General features: G+C 36.3%; 1 protein-coding gene across 1 annotated transcript in view; it reads right to left on the reverse strand.

The window, feature by feature from the left end:
• Positions 1-21,866, reverse strand: part of LOC120354997 (dynein heavy chain 7, axonemal-like) — a 423,355-nt gene that overhangs the window by 388,389 nt on the left and 13,100 nt on the right. The gene's annotated exons all lie outside the window — the stretch shown is intronic.

Consider the following 21,866-nt stretch of genomic DNA (forward strand, 5'->3'; position numbering starts at 1 on the left):
ATTTGTACTGTCATCTCTTTTGTTAAGGCTCCCTTGTTCTCTATTTCTAGGGCCTCTCGAACGATCCTAACCCGAAAATCTTAAATGTTGTGAAGAGCTGGAGTAGATTGTTTGTTTTTATGTTCAATTTGTGTTCCTCTATCCTGGCTGATATTCTTCAATTTGTTTGACCTACATACATCTTGTCACAATTCAGGCAGGGAATACTATAGACTCCCTGATTTTCTAGTTCTAATCTCTGAAAGGGTTTCTTTGGAAATTTCTAAATAGTTTGGAGAGGTTTGTGGACTGGTTTGATTTGATATTTCTCAGTATTCTCCCAATACGGTCAGTAGTACCCCTGATGTATGGAAGAAGGACGGTTTTTTCGAATGCTTTCTCTTCCTTGAGTTTCTCTTCAGGGATTGGAGGTGTCAGTTGTTTTTCCAATGATTTTTCGACTATTCTATTATTGTAGCCATTACACTCCAGTATGGATTTGATTGTCTTGATCTCCTCTTCTTTGTTTTTCTCGTCCATGAGATGAAGAGATCGAAAGATTAGACTATTGACTACAGAGAAGGAGTGTGCAGGCTGATGATGGGATAGTGCATTCAGGTATCTATTTGTATGGGTTGGTTTTTGGTATACAGAGTGTTCTAGACTGCCATTTTTTTCTCGTGATTAGAATGTCTAAGAAGGGTAGTTTAGCTTCTCCTTCTATTTTGAGAGTGAACTGTATTTTGGGGTGTATCTGGTTCAGCTGATTGAGGAATTCGAAGAGTTCTTCTTTACCATGAGGCCAAATGATAAAGATAATATCGTTAACATATCTCTACCAAAGGGTTGGTTCCAGTTTTGTTCTACTGAGAGCTTCTTCTTCAAAATTGATTGATTGATTGATTGAGTACTTTATTTATGTTGATTACAATATATACTGGCTTATACACTTATATACAATAGCTTACAATACAGCAAAATTATAGATGAATTTACATAATTTAGACTAAGAAAATAATTATTGAACTGTATGAGATATGAAAAAGTGATTTGTAATATAATAGCTATAGATAATTATATTGTTATGCATCTACATAATTCGACAGAGGTTTGGACATATCAATTTCCATTCTTCAGAAAGAATATTAAAAATATCCTCCCCACTAACTCTCCAACAAAACATTAATTAAATCAATAATACTATACTAAGGATTTATTTATTAGTGGAAATATTGTAAAAGTTTCAATTAATATATATATATATATATATATATATATATATATATATATATTTAAGAGAAAAAACAGAGAATTGATAGAGTAAAATAATTATATAGGTAGATAAGATCAAATTATTGATTAATAAAATGAAGTAGGCTGAGAGTAGATCAGGGTAATCAACTTTCAGTAATATAAAGCAGTATGCAGCGGATAATTAAAATAACATGAGTTTATATATATTATATATATATATATATATATATATATATATATATATATATATTATATATATATATAGCCTAGGTTCATTCCTTAGCACAAAGTTGGTCTTTTGTATAAATCTTTACAACTCATGTTGGTACGTTCGCGTAAGATGGTCCAAGCATCTTTAGTAGCTCCACAGACCTATCATGTGATGGCGTTTGTGTAATGGAGTATAATAGTTCACTCCCATGGGTCTAAGCGTTCACGCCATTTATTCAGACTGAACTTGATTTGAGGTTATGTATTGAAGTTCACGCCGTTTCTGTTGTGAATGGAATATTCTTGTCTCGTCCTTGTCTGTCAGCTGTCTGTTGTCTGCAGGTGCAGAGTGAAAGTGATATTGTGCTTTGTGATGTTGTGATTGTGTCAAAATGTCCAAAAAGATTATTCAAGCAGTGATCAAATTTTGAATTCAACTTTGAAAGGTAAGTCAGTTATAGAATTATAACTTGTACTTGAATTATTATGATTACTTGTACTATTTAGCTTGCTTCTTTTACAATTATTTCCTTTTGAGATTTAGTAATGCTTTAAGGTTATTAACATTTTGAAACGAAATCAAGAATAAAACACATCAAAAGTAGAAATTAAAAGTAAACCGCATCACTACTCACAGAGTGTATGTAATTGAGTGATTGGAAATAAATAAATGTAACAAAAAATAAAATTGTAAATGTAATTCCTTCATTTCTATCACTACTTACAAGCTCAACTAAGTTAAATCTGCACAAGAATCTTATTCTATTAGGATATATACAATAAATATATACCTGGATAGAATTGGTAAGAAGCTCATTGGCAATGAAATTCTCAATTGTATAAATAAATATTTAGATCATAAAAGTCAAGTTAGTCCTAAAATCATTCCTCTTCAGCCATGCAATTTTTCATAAATAACTCTTTTAATAGGTCCAAAGATAGGAATGGATATTTATTTATTTATTTAATCAATGAGAATTACTCAACTTACAGAAAAGTAACACAGGCTTATACGCTCAAAACGGTTCCAATTCTAATTTATACAACAGTCCAAATGTAGCTAGGTTATGTGATATGCAAACAATACCAATCCTGGGCCTAGGACTAATGATGTATAAACAGCTAATGGAACTTTTCTAAACACTATATCTTTGAATGTCCAGGGTATATCAAACAAATAAGAATATATTTCCCTCTTATTATGTTATAAAACTATAGCCTAATGCTAAGATAATTACTGTTGCTGAACACTGGTTAACAAACGATGACTGTAGCTGTCTCACAATACCTGACTATGAACTTGGGTCCTTCTATGGAAGGAAAAATTCCATTCATAGTGGAGAAGCAATTTTTTTGATTAATGGATTGGAATTAGAAGAATTAAGCATAGTAAAGGAACTTTCTATAGAAATGATTTGTGAAGCTGCTGCAATTGAACTTCCAAATGAAAAAATAATTGTTTTGTCATTGTACAGACCCTATAATAATGATGTTAGTTTTTTTAACAACTCTCTATCCTGTCTTAATGATATATTATGTGCCATTTATAAATGTAACTATAATTTAATATTATGTGCTGATTTCAATGTCAACTTTAATGTAAATGATAATTTTAATAGAGATCTTTGCAATTTGTTTGAATGTTTTGGTATCCATATTTCTACAAAAATGAAATCACTAGACCAGGCACACTGAATGAAGGCCACTGTATTGATAATGTTGTGACTGATAGCAGACATGTGACCCGAGTTATCAATACACATCTACTGTCAGATCATCATGCCCTACTATTTGAATCTTTAATAAATGTGAAAAATGACTCTCAAAGTTTTTCTAGTGTAAACAAAAAGCTAGATAGGTTAGTTAATTAATGATCAGAACACTTATTTATTTGTTAGGTTAATTAGTATCATACACTGGAGTGTGGTGTATTTGCTTAGCCTAATGATGCGAATGATAAGTTTAAGAAGTTTTTTGATTTGTATATGTCAGCTGTTAATGCTGCTTATCCTCTTAGAGGTTTCAAAGTTAGTAAGCCTAAGCTGGATGATGGATGGTATACTGCTGATTTAATAAAGCTCAAACATAGTTGTGATGAATATTATAGCTTACTGAAATTTTTTAAAACTAATCAGTTTAGAGATAAAGAATAAAAGCTGTAAGAAAGAGTATAGAATTGCTATTAAGAATGCAAAAATAAATTATTCCAACAACAAAATAGAGCACTCAAAAAATAAAACTCAAGCTGCATGGAAGGTAGTTAAAATTCTTACAACTGTCAACAATGAAGCTATTGATTCACATGATGATAACAACACTGATTCATTTAACAACTTTTTCATTGAAAAAGTTGAGGAAATTAGTGAAAATGTGCCAGTTAGTGAACATCTCAGCTCTCACTACATCAATAAGTGCAATAGGCCCAATGTACCATTTTTTTCCAACCTGTTACTGCAGATTATGTGTACCAGAAAATAAGTAGTCTTAGTAATTCAAGTTTTTTTAGATATATATGGTATTAATTCTAAGGTCTTAAAAATATCTGCCCCTTATATAAGTGAAGTTTTGAGTTACCTTTTAAATTATTGTTTAGTATACAAGGGCATTTTTCCAAGTGTATTGAAAAACGTTAAGGTAATACCTGTAGGCTACATAAAAAAGGTGATAAGAAAAACTTCAGGCCTTATTTCAGGCCAATAACAATTGTACCTGTGATATCCAAAGTATTTGAGGCCATAATGCAAGACCAGATCTCAAATAATTTTGAAAACTTTGGTATTTTTACTAAAAAACAATTTGTTTTCAGGCCATGTAGAAATACTAGCAATGCAGTAACAAGTTTAGTGAATTAATAGTGTTGTTGATGATTTGGAGAAGGGTCTATCTGTTAGTTTTAGGTCATATGACATGTCTAAAGCTTTTGATACTGTTAAGCATAACATACTTTTTGAAAAATTTTCTTATTATGGCTGCAATTCAAAATCAATCTATTTAAAGGACCGCAACCAGTTTGTTTACAAAGATTGTCAATTCTCTAAGGGCAGAAAGGTTCATTATGGGGTCCCTTAAGGCTCCATACTTGGATCAATACTCCCTAATATATATATTAACAACATAATTTTTAATATAGAAGGCACTGATAAAGCAGGATTTCTCTTTGCTGATGATTTTGGTCTCAAAGCTAGTTGTAAATCCGAAGCAGGTGTACAAAATTGTCTAGTTGATAGCTCTCTACTCCTTAATGATTGTTGTGCTAGTAATTATTATGTCCACCTATAATAGAAATTCAAACAATGAAGTAGGGACTGAACCTTTAAAATTTCTAGGTATTGTTCTTGATCTCAAACTTAATTGGCAACCACATATGCAGAATTAATTAGTGAAAAAAATAGCAAAGGTACTGTACTTGCTGAGAAGGTTAAAGTTAACTGTAGATATTTATATATTATTAAATGTGTATTTCTCTCAAATACAAAGTTTACTGTCCTATGGTATACTATTATGGGGCTCTAGTACTCATGTCTCAAAAATATTTATACTCCGAAAGAAAGCAATTAGATTGATTTGTAATGTTGATATGAGGACCCACTGTAAACCTTTTTTCACAAAATTGGGAATATTAACTGTCTATTCTTTGTATGTATTATTTAGTGTTAGTTAAGTAATCTGGATTTTCTAAAATTAAATAGTGACTGTCATGGATATGAGACCAGAAATAGGAATAATATCAGAGTTCAATAGTTCAGGTTCACAACTTCACAAAAAAATCTTCTGTACACATCTGTTAAACTGTACAATCATTACCACTAGAATTAAGGCACTGCCTCTTACATTCTTCAAAAGGAAATTGAAAACTGTACTGAAAGCTGAAAGTTTATATAACATCCAAGAATTTCATGTAATTGACTGGACCAAATATTTGTAGGCTAATATTATTTGTATATATTAATTGTATTATGTAATATCTAGTACCTATTTTTGACATTTATCAATGCATTGTTAACAATGTCTATGATGATATAGATTCTCATTCTTATTCTTCCAAGAATGTGAACAAAAAAAGGCTTGCTCATTTTTGAAAGTGGATTTCATATTTATTTTTTGTTTGTATTCTAGTTTCCTACATCTTTGTGAGTAATGAGAGAATTGAACAAATACTTTCTGCATTAATTAAATTAATTACCTATAATAAATTAACTTATTACACATGGATGAGTGGATGAATAACCCCCATAATAATTTGAAATTAAAAATGGTTTTTGAATTTCAGTATTTTTTTTATTTCTACAATTTATTCCTGTTTATTATTTCATTTATTTTATAATAATTCCTGTTATATTCAATATAAACAATTTTCATAGATAGAGAATAGCTACAGTATCTTATATCCACTTTCTAGAAAATCACATGAAAATACGTGTGAAACAATTGTGGAAAATGCACATTGTAGTGGGTTCTAGCACATACAATATTATTAGATTACAAACTCTACCTCTTCTTTGGTTCTAACCTTCTTATTGTGAACAACTTTTTTTGAAAATTGCAGCTTTGAATGCTTTATTGAAAAACGATCAAAAAAGTATTTCAGCTGTTGTTTTTTCCAAAGACTAAATTAAAATAATGTGTCATTTAGTGTGATGATCTCTTTCTTCGAGAAAGATTAGTTCAATTGAAATAGATGGAAACAATTATTAATCAAACTTGAAAAGCTATGAATTATACATTGAAACAAATCCTGAAACAAGAAATCTAGCTTATTGGAAGAATAGCTTCCAAAATTACTAATGAAGCTAACAATAAAAATCAATGAAAAAAATTTCAATGTCACTTTAAAAATCATAAATTGAATCTATGAAGTGCATCAACAAATCAATTGCACTCAGCCTATCAGCTTGGAAAATTATGTATTATCAATAAATTCAATCGAAAGAAAATACTGCAATCATGCCTATTGGAAGAATCCTTACAGACATCGCAAGGAACGGAGAACCAAAAATTTAAATTCTATCAGCCAGTTGTATAAAAGGAAATCAAACCATGAGATGACGTCTTTAATGGAGCCACTGCAGCCACTTCCCTGTTCAGCTCTGTATGATGACGTCATCTTATGTTAATTAAATTAAATTTTCTTTTGTGCAACTTGCCGTTTGTGTTGGAACTTGGAATTATGACATCCCTATTGTCTGTACAGGTAGATCAGAATTTTCTCTTTTATTATAATTATTCGGAACCTACAAGTTATGTATGGTAGCCATTGAGCTTATTAATTTTTTTTGTCCAAAAATATGTGGGGTCCCAAATTTGAGAATAGTTTTCAATATCATTTATCTTATCAATTCGAGTGATAGCTCATTTTACTCTAGAACATGGTATGCCATAGTGGAGTAGGTCAATTTCCACACAGAAAAAACTAAACAAGTAGAATAGAGGACACATTACAAAATTTTTTTGTAACTAACTAGGTTTTGTATGTAATTTATTGTAATTTATCTAATATGTTGTGTAATTGATCTTGTAGTTTTGTTTTTTTTTGGGAAATAAACATTCATTTAATTATTTGTTCATTTTACTCAGCTCTTCAAGGTGGGTTCAATGCATATCGGTTACCTGATTGAACCTTACCTAACCCTAACGCATGCCTTCGCCATGACCAACCTCACCAGACATGTGTATTTTAATGAAATGATTATAAACTCAACTTTTTGGAATGGGATTGCTCCAAAAATACTCAAACAGTGTAATAAATAAGTCAACAGTGCAATTCATTAACATATACATAGCCTATCTGGTGAGGTTAGAGGTACTAGTGAGGTTTTGTCAGGCAACCGAAATATGCATTGAAACCGCCTTGAAGAGCTGAGTAAAATGAGCTATCACTTAATATGAAAGGACAAATATTAAGAATTCTCTAATTTGGAGAAAAAGAAGAACAAGATGACAAAGAAGGAGAAGCAGAAGAAAAAGAAAAGTTGGGGGAAAAGTAGGTGTTATCCAATGTACCTACAAGGTACTGGTATACAAAATACAAGGTATACAGAATACAAGATACTGGCCACGAAAAGATGTGCGTTGACAAATCCAAACCAGCTGGTCGGTGTGACGTCATTGGTGCTCTAAAAGTATATTCTTCCTATCTTTTCAATGTTAAATTGAGCAACTTTGTAAGTCTTTTTCTCAAAAAGTACATAACTTTCCAGTACCATCGACATCCCCTACGATTAATACAAGAATTTATCTTCAATTTTTTTAGAAATTCAATACTTTTGGACGGCTGGATCTTTCAGAATGATCGATTTTGTAAGAGCCTGCTCATCGAATAACTGTTGCTCTCTTATTGAAAATTAACATGCTTTCCCTGGCTCTTTTGTAATTCAATTACTCAATGCTGATCAATTTGATAAAGCGATCATTGAATAAGGAATTAAAAACGTGGAAACATTAATTAGAGTATAATATTATTTCTCCCAACATCCTTCATATCTTGTCTGTATATTACATAGAATCAGTAGAACATCTTGCCGGTTCAACATCTTTAATCCTTTAGGAGTGCACTCTTAATTCAGGAAAAAAAAGATATACACATATACACATACTTTAACCAGGTGATAGTTGTGTGTTACGGTCACATACAATATTTATCTTTTTTCTTGAGCAGCTTTGTAAGTCTTTTTCTAAAAAGTATATAACTTTCAAGTCCCATCGACATCTCCTACGATTTATACAATATTTATCTTCAATTTTTTTTAGAAATTCATCACCTTTGAACTCCTAGATCTTCCAGAATTCTCGATAATGTAAGGGCATACCGGTTTGGAGATAGAGAACTCTCATTTGTTACTACGAGAAGGGATACTCGTAGAATGAATGAATAGATTTTATTTGTCAACATTTGAAAAGATGAATGGCTCCAAAGGTTTTCTACTATAGGTTTTCTATTCAAAGTTTTAATACCCCAACAATTATAAAGTTGAAAAAAGGTACTGAATGTAGCCTATTTCTCCTAGTAATACTTTGAGTGATAATATAGACCTATACTTCTTCAATCACTGTTTTCATCAGCATAATAATTAGGCTTGGCTTGAATACTTTATAGTTATTTCGAGCTTTCTCGTTATTTATTACGTTGTACACATTCGAGCTGTTTCCTTTGTTCATTGTGATATTCTTCTGCAAACTCAACCAATATCTATCCTTTCAAAATTGATTCTAATACCAATCTCAATGCAGAAGACATATAAAGGAAAAGCTAATATTAATCAGATAGAAGTAAAATCAAGAGCGGTTGCAGAGAATAAAGGTTGTTAGTGCAGGGCATTCCATCAGTGATTTGAAAGGAGAATGTGGATGATCAACGGATGAAGATGATAAGCGCACCACTTTCCTCCCTTATGATATTATATTATGATATTTGATGATTTCGTTCGTTATTACCAATCAATTGGATTGATCAACAATTAAATTCAAATTTAATTTTCGATAAAGAACTTTATTGGTTTCAAAATTATTTACACTCAGTGACCAAGGCACGATCTAGTAACATAATTTTTATCACATATACATCACTCACACTCTATGTTGTAGAAAGCCCCAATATATGGAACAAAAGGAAGTATGGGGTGATAGTATAACACTCACATTCATAAATGCATTATAAACTGAATAATTTGCTATTTGAAAAAATATCTTAAAATATGCCCAACTATATTATCTTTCCGGTATAGGAAAATAATGTGGAGATTGAAAATAATTGGAATTTACCACGCACATTATCCTGTTTTAAGTTTATGAGAGTTCTGTAATGGGTAGAGTTATTGAGAGGAGGTGAATTAATTTATTTTTTTTTATTTCTCATGATACGCCAATCTAAAATCAATGAACTTTGGACTCGATGGCGTGATCGGACTGAATTTTCTAATGTTCATTTTTTTCTAGACGTAAGGGTATTTCAATTTTCTCTAGTGTGAGAAATAGATTATTGCGTTTTAGAATATAAGAATTGTGCACAGTACAGCGTATTCTTCTGCTTCGTGGAGAAAAAACTGCAATCTGGTGACAGTTTTCCACGAGGAACTATCCCTTTCCCCATCCAATTTTGAGCTCTCACTCTTCCTCTGCCGTGAGAAAAAGGTGAGTTTCCCATGCGTTTTAGGCTAGGGTAATGTGCATGGACAGCCCTCGAGTCAGTCAGCGATGGACTCCTGAGCGAACGGTTACTCTCGAACGCGAGACGCACTGCGGTGAAATAAGTTTTAATTGTTATATTTTGTTAAATTTATTTTGTGATTCAAATGATAAAAATCAAGTTCAATTGATTCGTTATATTTGTTGTAATTATTCGCGTGCTACGAGCGATAAAATTTGTCTTTAGTGTTTAGTTAATGTCGAATTAATTCGTTGTACTCGTTGTGTTATGTTGAACAATTCGTGAGATATGAACGATAGAATCTTTTTTTGTGTTTCGTTATAATATTGTTGAAATTATTTGAGCGATACGGACAATAAGGATTGGTTCCAGTTTTTCATTATAGGCTAATTTGTTGAACTTATTCCTGAAGTATGAACAATAAAGTTTGCCTGTAGTTTTCTGATATATTTTGTGGAACTTATTCGTGTGATTATTTTCCGTGAGAACAATAAATTAATTTGCGGGAACAACGTATTCGTGTGACTCTAACCTGAATCCAGAAGCCAAGATGCGGTTTTCGATCCTAATGAAAGTGACCCTCGGAATTATTATCATGGGTGAGTGAATCTATTCTGGCCACTATAATTGATTAATATTTGACCGAACCTTCCATTTGAAATTGTCGAGAATTATTTTTATCTTAGTCTATTTGGCGGCTGGAGTAAGAGATAGGTTGTACTGTGCTATTATTATTTAATATTATTTAATTGACCAAGTTGATAATTACTCTGAATGTTATTTAATTGAAATGTTAGTGTTTTATTAGAATTTGATTTGGACGAGAGTGGCGAAGGGTTTTTATATTCCAACGTTAACAGCTAATTGGATACTCTCGCCTACTATTGAGGAACACTTATAATAAATTTGTCCATTTTATTCAATTGTACCATTAACAAGAAGACAGTTATAATTTTGTTAACAATTATCCTGACGATAGTTGCATATTTTTATGATGTAGAGAGTATTTAAATGTGTGTACCTATGTTACTTTTTAAGCCGATGTCTGAGGCATTAATTTGGTGTAGTATTAAAATTCGAATTTAATGTGAGTTGAGAAGAATTTTATGTTTCAACGTTAACAACTAATTGGACATTCTTGCGAACTAGTGAGGGATACATAATATTGATCTAATCAATTTATTTCGTAAATTAAATCTATTTCATTTCAACAGTCGTTGTTTCTCCAGTCACCTTCTTCTCACTTAGTTAAGGCATGTTAAATAGATAAGAGGGAGAGTCGAACAGTTCTGCTGTGGTCTGCGTCTCCTGGAGGAGTTTGTGCCTCTTTCCCATTGGGGTTGAGATTTCAACCCACTTGAACTCAGAGGGCCTCTTCCAGGGTCGTATAGGCAGGACTGGGCCGACCTCCTAACTAGGTTTAAGTTTATGTCCGAACTGGTTGGGCCCGCTACCAGATCTACCCTCCAGTTCAGTTACATTATTTGGTGGCCCCAGCGGTGGGATTAGGCTGCAAAAATGCCTAATGGTCGTAGATTATTATCATACAATGTTGCCGAATTCATTGTAGAGCTTGTATCAATCATAGTTGACCTTATGCCAAGTTTCAACCATTACGCACACAATGTGTTCTCAATGCTTATTGAAATGATCGATGCACTGTTAGGAATTTTTGACTATTTGATTGATTGATTGATTTGAGAGAATTAATTGAGTTAATTAACTCTGATTCAATTCAAGTGACCCTTCAAATTCACCCTTCAATTCGGAGTAGATAGATATAGAGAATAGTTACCACCTATCCACAATCATGTCAGATGCGGAAGATCAGAACGAGACGACCACGGAGAGGGAGGAGCTAGCAAGATTAAGACAACAGAACAGGGAATTGACAGAACAAATCAACCAGGACGCTGCCGGAAATCAGGCTTCCGGAAGTAGCAGTAACACTAGGCAGGTGGCGAAGCGAAAAGATTTAGGATTACAATCACTCATTAAAAATTTCTCAGGTGAATCAAGCACCCAAAATGTACAAGAGTTTCTACGAAACATTGACCTTGTAGCTTGAACGGGAAGTTGGGACGATCAAGACAAAAAATTGATTTGTCGTTTGAAATCGACGGGAGCAGCTGCATCGTGTATTGAAGCCCACCCAGAGCTTACACTCGAATCAGCAACTTTTGAAGATTTTAGGAAGATACTTCTCCAAAGATTTGAAAGGTCCATTGACCCCGAACGCTGGCTGTTATCACTGAGTACAGTACAGCAAAATGTAGGAGAGAGTGCACGTGCATTTGCTGATAGATGCCGAGAAATGGGATTGAAGGCGATGCCAGCTCCTAGCAACCGACAAGAGGCTGAGTGGACGCGCGCCCAGCTGCAACGCACTCTCCTGGCTGCCTTCGTACGAGGGATCAAGGGCCCAGCAGCGACCACGCTACAAGTATTCCCACCCAAGGACTTGGAGGAGGCGATTGGAATAGCAGAGCGAACGGCAGAGGCACAACCCTCAATCAACTCCAGTAATAATATTTTCCCAATAGTGACTGAATATATGAATAATGACGTCAATCTCAATCTAATACAAGGTCGAAAAGTTGAACGTAGAGACGAGTCTACTCCGAAACGAGGCAACCAGAAAGACACCTGCTACAAGTGCGGAGGGTTCGGTCATTACGGGAGAGAATGCGCCACCAGTAGGAAGAGAACGAATCCGAGTGAGCCGAACCGAACATCGAGAGGTGGACGTCGAGACAGAGGACAAGCAAGGCCGAAATTTTGTTTTTCGTGTGGGGCGCCCGATCACCTCTCATTCAACTGCCCGACTCGTGGACAGGGAGCAAAAAATGATAATATCCAAAATCACCCAAATGGGAACGGCCAGGTATCAGAGGTCCAGATGCCGGCCAGACCCAAAATGGACCAGTAGATTGGATACCTTGTATTGCAGCAGGCAAGAAGAACAACATCTACGTCAGACTACGCATAGAGGGAGAGACGAGAACCCTGCTAGTGGACACCGGAGCCGAGATATCCATCCTGAAGTATCCTATAGAAGGCGTGGATTTATCGAAAAAACACTCAAGATCACGGGGAGTGACCGGCGCTACACTGGGGGTATTCGGCATACAATATTTAAATTGTCAGATAGCACACTTGAATTTTGTTCACCCTTTCTCTATAGCCGAAATCGCAATACAAGCTGACGGCATTTTAGGAGCTGATTTCCTAGACAGAGTTGAAGCAGTGATAGACGTGAAAAGAAAACGAATAACGTGTTGTGGAGTCGCACCAGAAGAAGATGAGTATAATGAAATAGGCGATAAGCGACAAGGATCGCCAGTCAGCGCAGTGCATATCGTGGAACGAAGTGGAACGGATAGAGAGAAGAAAGAGAGACCGATAGATGATGATAACAGCGACCAGGGAGTGGAGCGTACAAACGACGGAGCACAAGGAGATAGAATTGATAGCGAGAAACGAAATACCGCACAAAGCAGAGAGGCTGACAAGAAGAAGAAGGAGGAGAACAAGAATCGAATGAGACGAGTGGTGATGAAGGAGGAGGAGGGTCAGCCTTGCGCGCGCATCCAGATTAACCAACAGCCGACATCAAATGTTCCGCAACCTATGAAAATTTCCCACCCGCAGGGAAATTCCCAGTCACCACGGCAATGCGGTCGAGACGAAATTCCCTCTGTAGCCTGCATAGGGAGAGCTTCAAACTGTGACGTCACCGCGCGCGGTACAGTTTCAAAAAACCGTGCTTATGACGAATTCACTTATGAATTGAGTAATTCCAAATTCTTGGTGATACCACCACAGTCGGAGTTGTTGATCAAATTGTCAATTGATGGGGATTTACACGGTAATCCGATATTAATTGAACCTCACCATCAGATACCGGGTTTGTATGTTAGCAGAGCTCTAGCCATACCTAAGAAAGGATGTGTAACCACTTCCATAGTTAACGTGACAGAGAACGCAATAAAATTACAGAAGAAGACAGTAATTGGAACCAGTGAATTATTGGATCATGAAAATATTGGACCATTTATAGCAACCATATCGCAGGATGAAAGTGATAGCCAAGAGATTCGTCAGAAGATAAAAGAAAAAATAGCTCACCTTCCAGGAAGAGAGAGAGCAATCCTGGAGCCTGTTCTAATGAAATATTGGGCAGTGTTTGGGGAACCAGATACGGAGGGTTGTAATGTTCCTGTAGAACATAAGATTCCAACCACAGACGACAGACCCATCAGGAAAAGACCGTACCGAGTCCCCTTTCATTTAAGACCAGTAGTAGAGGAACACCTTTCGGATATGCTTAACAAGGGAGTAATCGTACCATCTATGAGTCCGTATAGTGTGCCAGTTGTTTTAGTCAAGAAAAAATCCACTGACGGAACAATAAAATACCGTTTTTGTACTGATTTTTGCGCCCTTAATGAAGTTACGAAAACAGATGCCCATCCGTTGCCTCTAATCAACGAAACTTCAGAACATCTGGGAAACTGCTGTTATTTCTCTACACTCGATTTGACTGCTGGATACCACCAGATTAAAATTGCTAAGGAAGATCAAGAAAAAACACAACGGTAGGTGGGCATTTTGAATACCAATGTATGGCGTTCGGGCTATGTGGAGCACCAGCAACGTTCCAGAGACTAATGGACAATATTCTTGCCTCCATAAAAGGTACTGGATGTTTCGTATATTTAGATGACGTAGTGATAGCCAGTAGTTCAATTCAAGAGCATGCCAAACGGATAGACCAAAAACTTGGAATTTTGGAGAATGTAAACTTGAAAGCCAATTTAGAAAAATGTCATTCTGGAAAGGAGGAAGTACAATATTTGGGACATGTAGTATCAGCAGAAGGAGTGAAACCTGACCCGTCGAAAATAGAAGCAGTAGCAAAATTCCCAACTCCAAAAACCGTGAAAGAAGTAAGAGGATTTCTAGGTCTAGCTGGCTACCACAGGAGATTTGTACCAGATTTTGCGGAAATAGCACGACCAATGACTCAATTAACAAAGAAGGAAGTGAAATTCGATTGGGGAGTTATACAAGAACAGGCATTCAACAGCTTGAAACAGACCCTATGTTCAGACCGAGTGCTAGCCTTTCCTGATTTTACAAAACCATTCACAGTAGCAACCGATGCATCAGGGGTGGCTGTTGGTGCAATACTATCACAAGACTTTGATGGAGAGGAACGACCTATCGCCTATGCGAGTAGACAATTGAATACAGCCGAAAGGAACTATTCGACAACTGCATGAACTGCAAAAATGAACGAAAAAGACAGGTGAACTGCATGGAAATTACAGATGATTGCGAAGTGGAAGGCGTCAGTAATATCAAAAACCTTGGTGTGATGTTGACAGCTGATAACAAAACGAGTTTTGAAATATGCAACACAATTATGTTGGGCAATCGTGCATATTATGACAACCAAGAAATTTCAAAAACAGTTTAATATGGGCAGTAACCACCCAGTTCAGATGTTATCTCCTGGGAAGAAAGTTTACTCTTATCACTGACCATGCAGCCCTAAAATGGATGCTGAGTTTGAGAGATCCTTCTTCACGGTTGACACGATGGGCCTTAAGATTATCCGCATACGAGTACAGTGTGGTGCATTGACCTGGGAAGAATCATGTAAATTGTGATGCTCTTAGTCGAGCTGTAATGACGATTGAAAACTGTGAATTATCAGAGGAAGAAATAGTCAAAGAACAAAAAGGGGATGATTGGTGTAATAAGATTATACAAACCAGAGAGGGTCAATGCAAAAACGGAATAATATGGTGGACTAAAAATATAGAAGAGAACAGACAGTGGAAATTAGCTATACCCCAATCTATGCGAATAAATATAATCGAGCTCAACCACAGCGTGCCATGGCGCGGGTCATCCAGGACAAGAACGAACAAGCCGCTTGATAAAACAACGTTACTATTGGCCACGTATAGACGAAGATGTAAAAAATTTCGTAATGAGATGTCATGAATGTGCTCGAAGGAAAACACCCATCATGTTAAAAGCACCCTTACAAACTGCAGAGGAACCTGGATATCTGTTTGAACTGATAAGTGTCGATGTAGTCGGTCCATTGCCTGTAACACAAGCTGGCAATAGATACTACGTTAGTTTCATTGATCATTTCAGCCGCTACGCAGAGGCCGTGCCAGTTCGCAACCAGACAGCAGAGACGATCGCACGTGTGTTTGTTACCCACGTTATCACCCGACACGGCGTACCAGGACGACTTCTTAGCGATCAAGGCCGCAAATTTCTTTCCCAACTGTTCACCGAGGTGTGTAAACTATTAGGAGTTAAGAAGTTGAGGACGACAGCATACCATCCCAAAGGAAATGGTAGATTGGAGCGCTTGCACAGGACACTGAATGAATCAATTGCACACTATGTACAGAGGGATGGAGCTGACTGGGATAAATGGCTACCGTATGTATTAGCCGCCTATAGATCTATCCCTCATGCATCGACTGGATACTCCCCTTATTATCTGCTACACGGAAGAGAGATGATATTTCCAGGGACCTGTGTAATCCCAAGGGAAGTCCAGGAGATGGCTGTGGGCGACCATCTAATCAAACTGCGAAATAAATTGTCACAAGCCTACAGAACAACCCACGAAAAATCCATGCAATCTGCTGAAAAAAGATCTAAGATAATCAATAAAGGAAGAAAGCTGAGAGAATTTGCAGTTGGAGAATCAGTCTATCTATATGACCCTGCTGTCAAACCGGGAGAGGCGACCAAATTCCACCAACTCTGGAATGGACCATTTATCATTGTTAAAAAGTTATCGATAGTGAAATATGCATTACAACTAGATGGGAGACAAGTCATAGTGCACGTAAATAGGCTGAAATCTAGTAACAAGGAGAAACAAAGTACCAATGACTCAGAAGCGGAGAAGGAAGTCTAGAACAATATAAGGGACAATGACGAATACATGAACAAAACAGATGGAGAAGAAGAACCTTATCAACAGCCTGATAGCGACGAAGATGAATATGTTGAGGAATCACGAAATCGTGTCGACAACAATGACGAGATGGGACCAGAAGAAGGAAACGTGGAAGTGATGGAGCCCTCTTCACCAGATAACGTTTTTGATGAAGATTCACGGGACCTTACTTTTGAACCAACCGAGCGTGTAAACCTGGAGCAGAGATCACCATATCCTCTGTGATCGAGAGCACGCACAATCACCTAGAGTATAAGGAATAAGGAGAATATGACCCGAGCATGTCATAAAACTGTGTTCAAAATTAGGGTAGGCGAACGATATTTGGAAAATGAGAAAATTATGACCCGAGCATGTCAGAAAACTGCGTTCGAAAATTAGTGTAGGAAAACCGTGTTTAAGGAAAGAGTGTTGAATGAATTCGTAGGGGAAAATTCAATGAACGTAACGTATTTGATGTAATGATTGAATGAAGTATAATTGTGTGATAATTGGACTAGAACGAAATAGGAAAGGAATTTCGAGTGAGAAGCTATTGTATCGAGATGAAAAAAAAAAGACCATGAATAATCTTGAATTTCATAATATTATTATCGAGAATGAATGAGTGTGATAGATCAATACACTATTCACGAGCGAAATGAAATAAAGGAAAGAAGACGGACAGCCGCCTATTGTTATAAGATGTCAAGGCATACACAATGGCTTGCTAATCGCTTTGAAGCGCGAGATGAAGGTAGATCTGACAAACAAACTATTAAGGAATTAGTTTACAAAAAAAAAAAAAAAAACAACGATTTATGATTAGTATGAAGATGAACAATTATTGATAAGATGATGACGTTATTATGATGTTGATGAATACTAGACGATTATAGATTAGAACTGCTGTGCTATTTTGTTGATTTATATGTGATTATGAATAAGGTGCGATAAAAATATAAGTGATAGAGTTGCTAACTCATATGCTGCTTACAAAAATTAATGCAATTATCGATTGCTGACGACTACTGTGTATAATTTTTATGTAATGATGAATTATTGTAAAGTATCCTTAATCGTGATTCAATAATTATGATTCCGATGAGAATATGATTTCAATGAATTATTGATTTATGTTGTACTTGATGAGTAATTCGATAACGAGTGCGTATGGTTATTTGATGTTTTGATTGATAACGATTAATTTGATTGAGTCCAAGACTATGAAATATTAACTGTTGTATTATGTTATGACGATATTGATGATTTTGTGATTATTGTAGTTCAATGTATTAGGAAGAAGTGTTTTAGAGTACGTGACTATGATGTATAAAAATTAATTTTGATACATTGATACAGAGATGCAGTAATTGATTGTAATTTTATAATTGGGATTAGATTGATGAGGATTGATGTTTAGTTATTGTTGAATTGTTACCTTGTAAGTCGTGTTGAGAATAATTGCAACTGTATAATATTGAATTGTCATTGAATTTTGTGGAAAAGTTTATGTATATTTTCAATGGAATATTATGAAATTTATTGTATCTGATTCGAGAACATTATAATTGAATAAATAAAACCAATAAACAATGAATGACGACGATAGAGACTATAGAATAATATTATTATAATTGATAGAAAGGTTTGCAAGCAGGACTATAATCTAGGAAAATGATTTGTTCAAGATTACGGGTTGAATTATTGTGACGGAAAGTAATTCATTGTATCGAATTACATGATAGAAGAAAAGAGACAAACACGCCTAAGCCAAAACCCATTGTTTACCACAACTCAATAGAAACGGCAACCATGTTCACGCGGGTAAACGAACGACAGCTGTGAGAAAAATATTAGAGAAAAATTTATTAATTTCTGCGATTGGAATCTTATGCAATCTAGCGGCGACAGTTGTAACTATAACAATGGAGTCCAATGTTTACATTGTAGGTCAACGGTTCTATCTTGTGACAGCCTTGTTGAATCAGCGTTCCTAGGCCAACAATGAACATTGAATCACCGTTGTTCAGAGAAATTGTTAACTTCAATTGGCACTTGACATTAAAACCGGTTTTTAATTGGAATTGATCAAAATTGGATGAATGGGTAACCAAATTGTCAACCCATAAAAATTAATGGAGGTTTGGTGGAATTATGGTGGAATAAGGGTGGAATAAAGGCAACTCTGACAGAATAGAACATCGAATATAATTGGTTACAGGTGTGATGTCTAACTCTCCACACGAAGCTAACAAGGAGGGAGTATGGTTCGAAAGTATGAGAGAGGCGCTTATTACCGGAGAGAAGTGGACCATCGTCATCGAAATCAATCTCACTGAAACTCGATAAGAAGTAGCCGAACTTCAGGGACGAACAGAGGATACAGCGTACCTGCTAGCACAAGCGGCCGAGAAACTCCCTGCTCTAGGAGTTCAACATAAAGTACTTTAACAAATAATAACAATGGAAAGTGAATTGAAAGATATTGTACAAACGTTAACCGATCTGTACTATGGACGGAGCCGTAGAGGATTAATAAACTTGGGGGGAAGATCCTTCATATTTTATTTGGAGTAGCCGAGAGTGAGGACTTAGAGAAGGTACAACACAGCGAAGAGTTGACCATATTGAAAACTGCCAGTTTAATACACATTGAAGGAGAACACTTGACCGTTACTAGAGAACTCAGTCGGAAAACGGAGCGTAATCATCAAGAGTTAGGAAGGGTTTCACAAGAAATCTATGGTAATCTAACTGTCCTCATGAATCAATTTTTACAACTAATAAGAAAACTATTAAAGTAGAGAACTTACTACATGTATATATGGATACTTCTACTGCGTTAGAAGAATTAGAACTTGCTACTTTTAAGGCCCTAATAGATTTAAGAAAAATTTTACAATGTCTAAATGATGCTGCTAGTGGCAAATTGAGTATGAATTTATTATCGCCTTTAGAATTGAGAAATATATTGTTAAAGGTCCGGTCAAGTTTACCTAGTGGCTTAGAATTAGTTTTTGGAACAGACATTTCTCAAGTGATGGCGTTTTACCAGTTGATAAGGACTTGTGTGGTAACCAGTGGTGAAGTGATTAAACTATTGTTGACTGTACCCCTCTCTTCAATTGGATGCAGATTTGATATGTTCCAGGCACTTGTACTCCCCGTCAAGGAATTCCACACTAATGTGAGTGTGCATTACCAACTCGACTCTACAATTCTATTTGTCAGCAAGGACAGAGACCGTTATTCCACATTGAGTGAATCAATGCTTGAACAGTGTAACCGAGTGGGCTCGCTCACCCTTTGTCCAGCATTTTCACCACTCTATGCCAGACACCACCCGTCCTGTCTGAGCCTCTTGTTCCTGGGAGAGATCACGCTCGCCCGTCAGCACTGCACACGTCTTGTGCTGACTAAGGATCATCCTGACGTCTGGCTATGGCGTCGGAGCGATAACAGCTGGATATATAGCCTGTCAATGGAGGAACGATTCGTCTCTCAATGCAAGACGGGCGGGCAGACGACTGTGGACGAGTTACACCTTCATGGCACTGGAGCGATGCGAGCGATAAAAGGGTGCACACTCAGTCACCCCTCTTATCAGATTCCTGCACCAACCAGCCTTGGTGGTCGAACCGAGGTGCGACTGAGGCCAGTGGCCATCGACATCCCAGCGGCCCTGTCATTGGCTGAGGGTCAATTCTTGGCTTCCCAGATTCGCCTGCAGCTGGCGAGACGTCTGCAAGAAGGTAGTGCTTGGCCTGGAACGAGTGGAGTGGAAGAGGTCACTGTCAACCACTTGATGAACTCCCTACGAGAGTTGGAGGCGGAGGAGTCTTCTGACCAGCTGGTTCCCTGCTGGTACTACGTTATAGCAGCGGTCACTATGGTAATGGCACTGTCCGGTGGCGCAGTGGCCTGGAGGCGGCTGACCAGTCAGACCACCCCCACCCCCAGCGGCAAGGAGGTGGCTGCACCTCTGCCCCAGGTGACCACCAACCAACAAGTGAGTTCTAGTGATAGTGCCATAAGCAAAGCCAAAGTTCCCAAGGTGTCAAAGAAAGAGAGTGCGGTTAGAAGTGCGGAAGGGGATGTCCACCCTTCCCCGGAGGGGGGTGCAATGTAATGGGTAGAATTATTGAGAGGAGGTGAATTAATTTATTTTTTTGTATTTCTCATGATACGCCAATCTAAAATCATTGAACTTTGGACTCGATGGCGTGATCGGACTGAATTTTCTAATATTCATTTTTTTCTAGACGTAAGTGTATTTCAATTTTCTCTAGTGTGAGAAATAGATTATTGCGTTTTAGAATATAAGAATTGTGCACAGTACAGCGTATTCTTCTGCCTCGTGGAGAAAAAACTGCAATCTGGTGACAGTTTTCCACAAGGAACTATCCCTTTCTCCATCCAATTTTGAGCTCTCACTCTTTCTCTGTCATGAGAAAAAGGTGAGTTTCCCATGCATTTCAGGCTAGGGTAATGTGCATGGACAGCCCTCGAGTCAGTCAGCGATGGACTCCTGAGCAAACGGTTACTCTCGAACACGAGACGCACTGCGGTGAAATAAGTTTTAATTGTTATATTTTGTTAAATTTTTTTTGTGATTCAAACGATAAAAATCAAGTTCAATTGATACGTTATATTTGTTGTAATTATTCGCGTGCTACGAGCGATAGAATTTGTCTTCAGTGTTTAGTTAATGTCGAATTAATTCGTTGTACTCATTGTGTTATGTTGAACAATTTGTGAGATATGAATGATAGAATCTTTTCTTGTGTTTCGTTATAATATTGTTGAAATTATTCGAGCGATACGGACAATAAGGATTGGTTCCAGTTTTTCATTATAGGCTAATTTGTTGAACTTATTCCTGAAGTATGAACAATAAAGTTTGCCTGTAGTTTTCTGATATATTTTGTGGAACTTATTCGTGTGATTATTTTCCGTGAGAACAATAAATTAATTTGCGGGAACAACGTATTCGTGTGACTCTAACCTGAATCCAGAAGCCAAGATGCGGTTTTCGATCCTAATGAAAGTGACCCTCGGAATTATTATCATGGGTGAGTGAATCTATTCTGGCCACTATAATTGATTAATATTTGACCGAACCTTCCCTTTGAAATTGTCGAGAATTATTTCTATCTTAGTCTATTTGGCGGCTGGAGTAAGAGATAGGTTGTACTGTGCTATTATTATTTAATATTATTTAATTGATCAAGTTGATAATTACTCTGAATGTTATTTAATTGAAATGTTAGTGTTTTATTAGAATTTGATTTGGATGAG

The sequence above is a fragment of the Nilaparvata lugens genome, chromosome X (genome assembly GCF_014356525.2).
Source record: "Nilaparvata lugens isolate BPH chromosome X, ASM1435652v1, whole genome shotgun sequence".
NCBI classification, from domain to species: domain Eukaryota; kingdom Metazoa; phylum Arthropoda; class Insecta; order Hemiptera; family Delphacidae; genus Nilaparvata; species Nilaparvata lugens.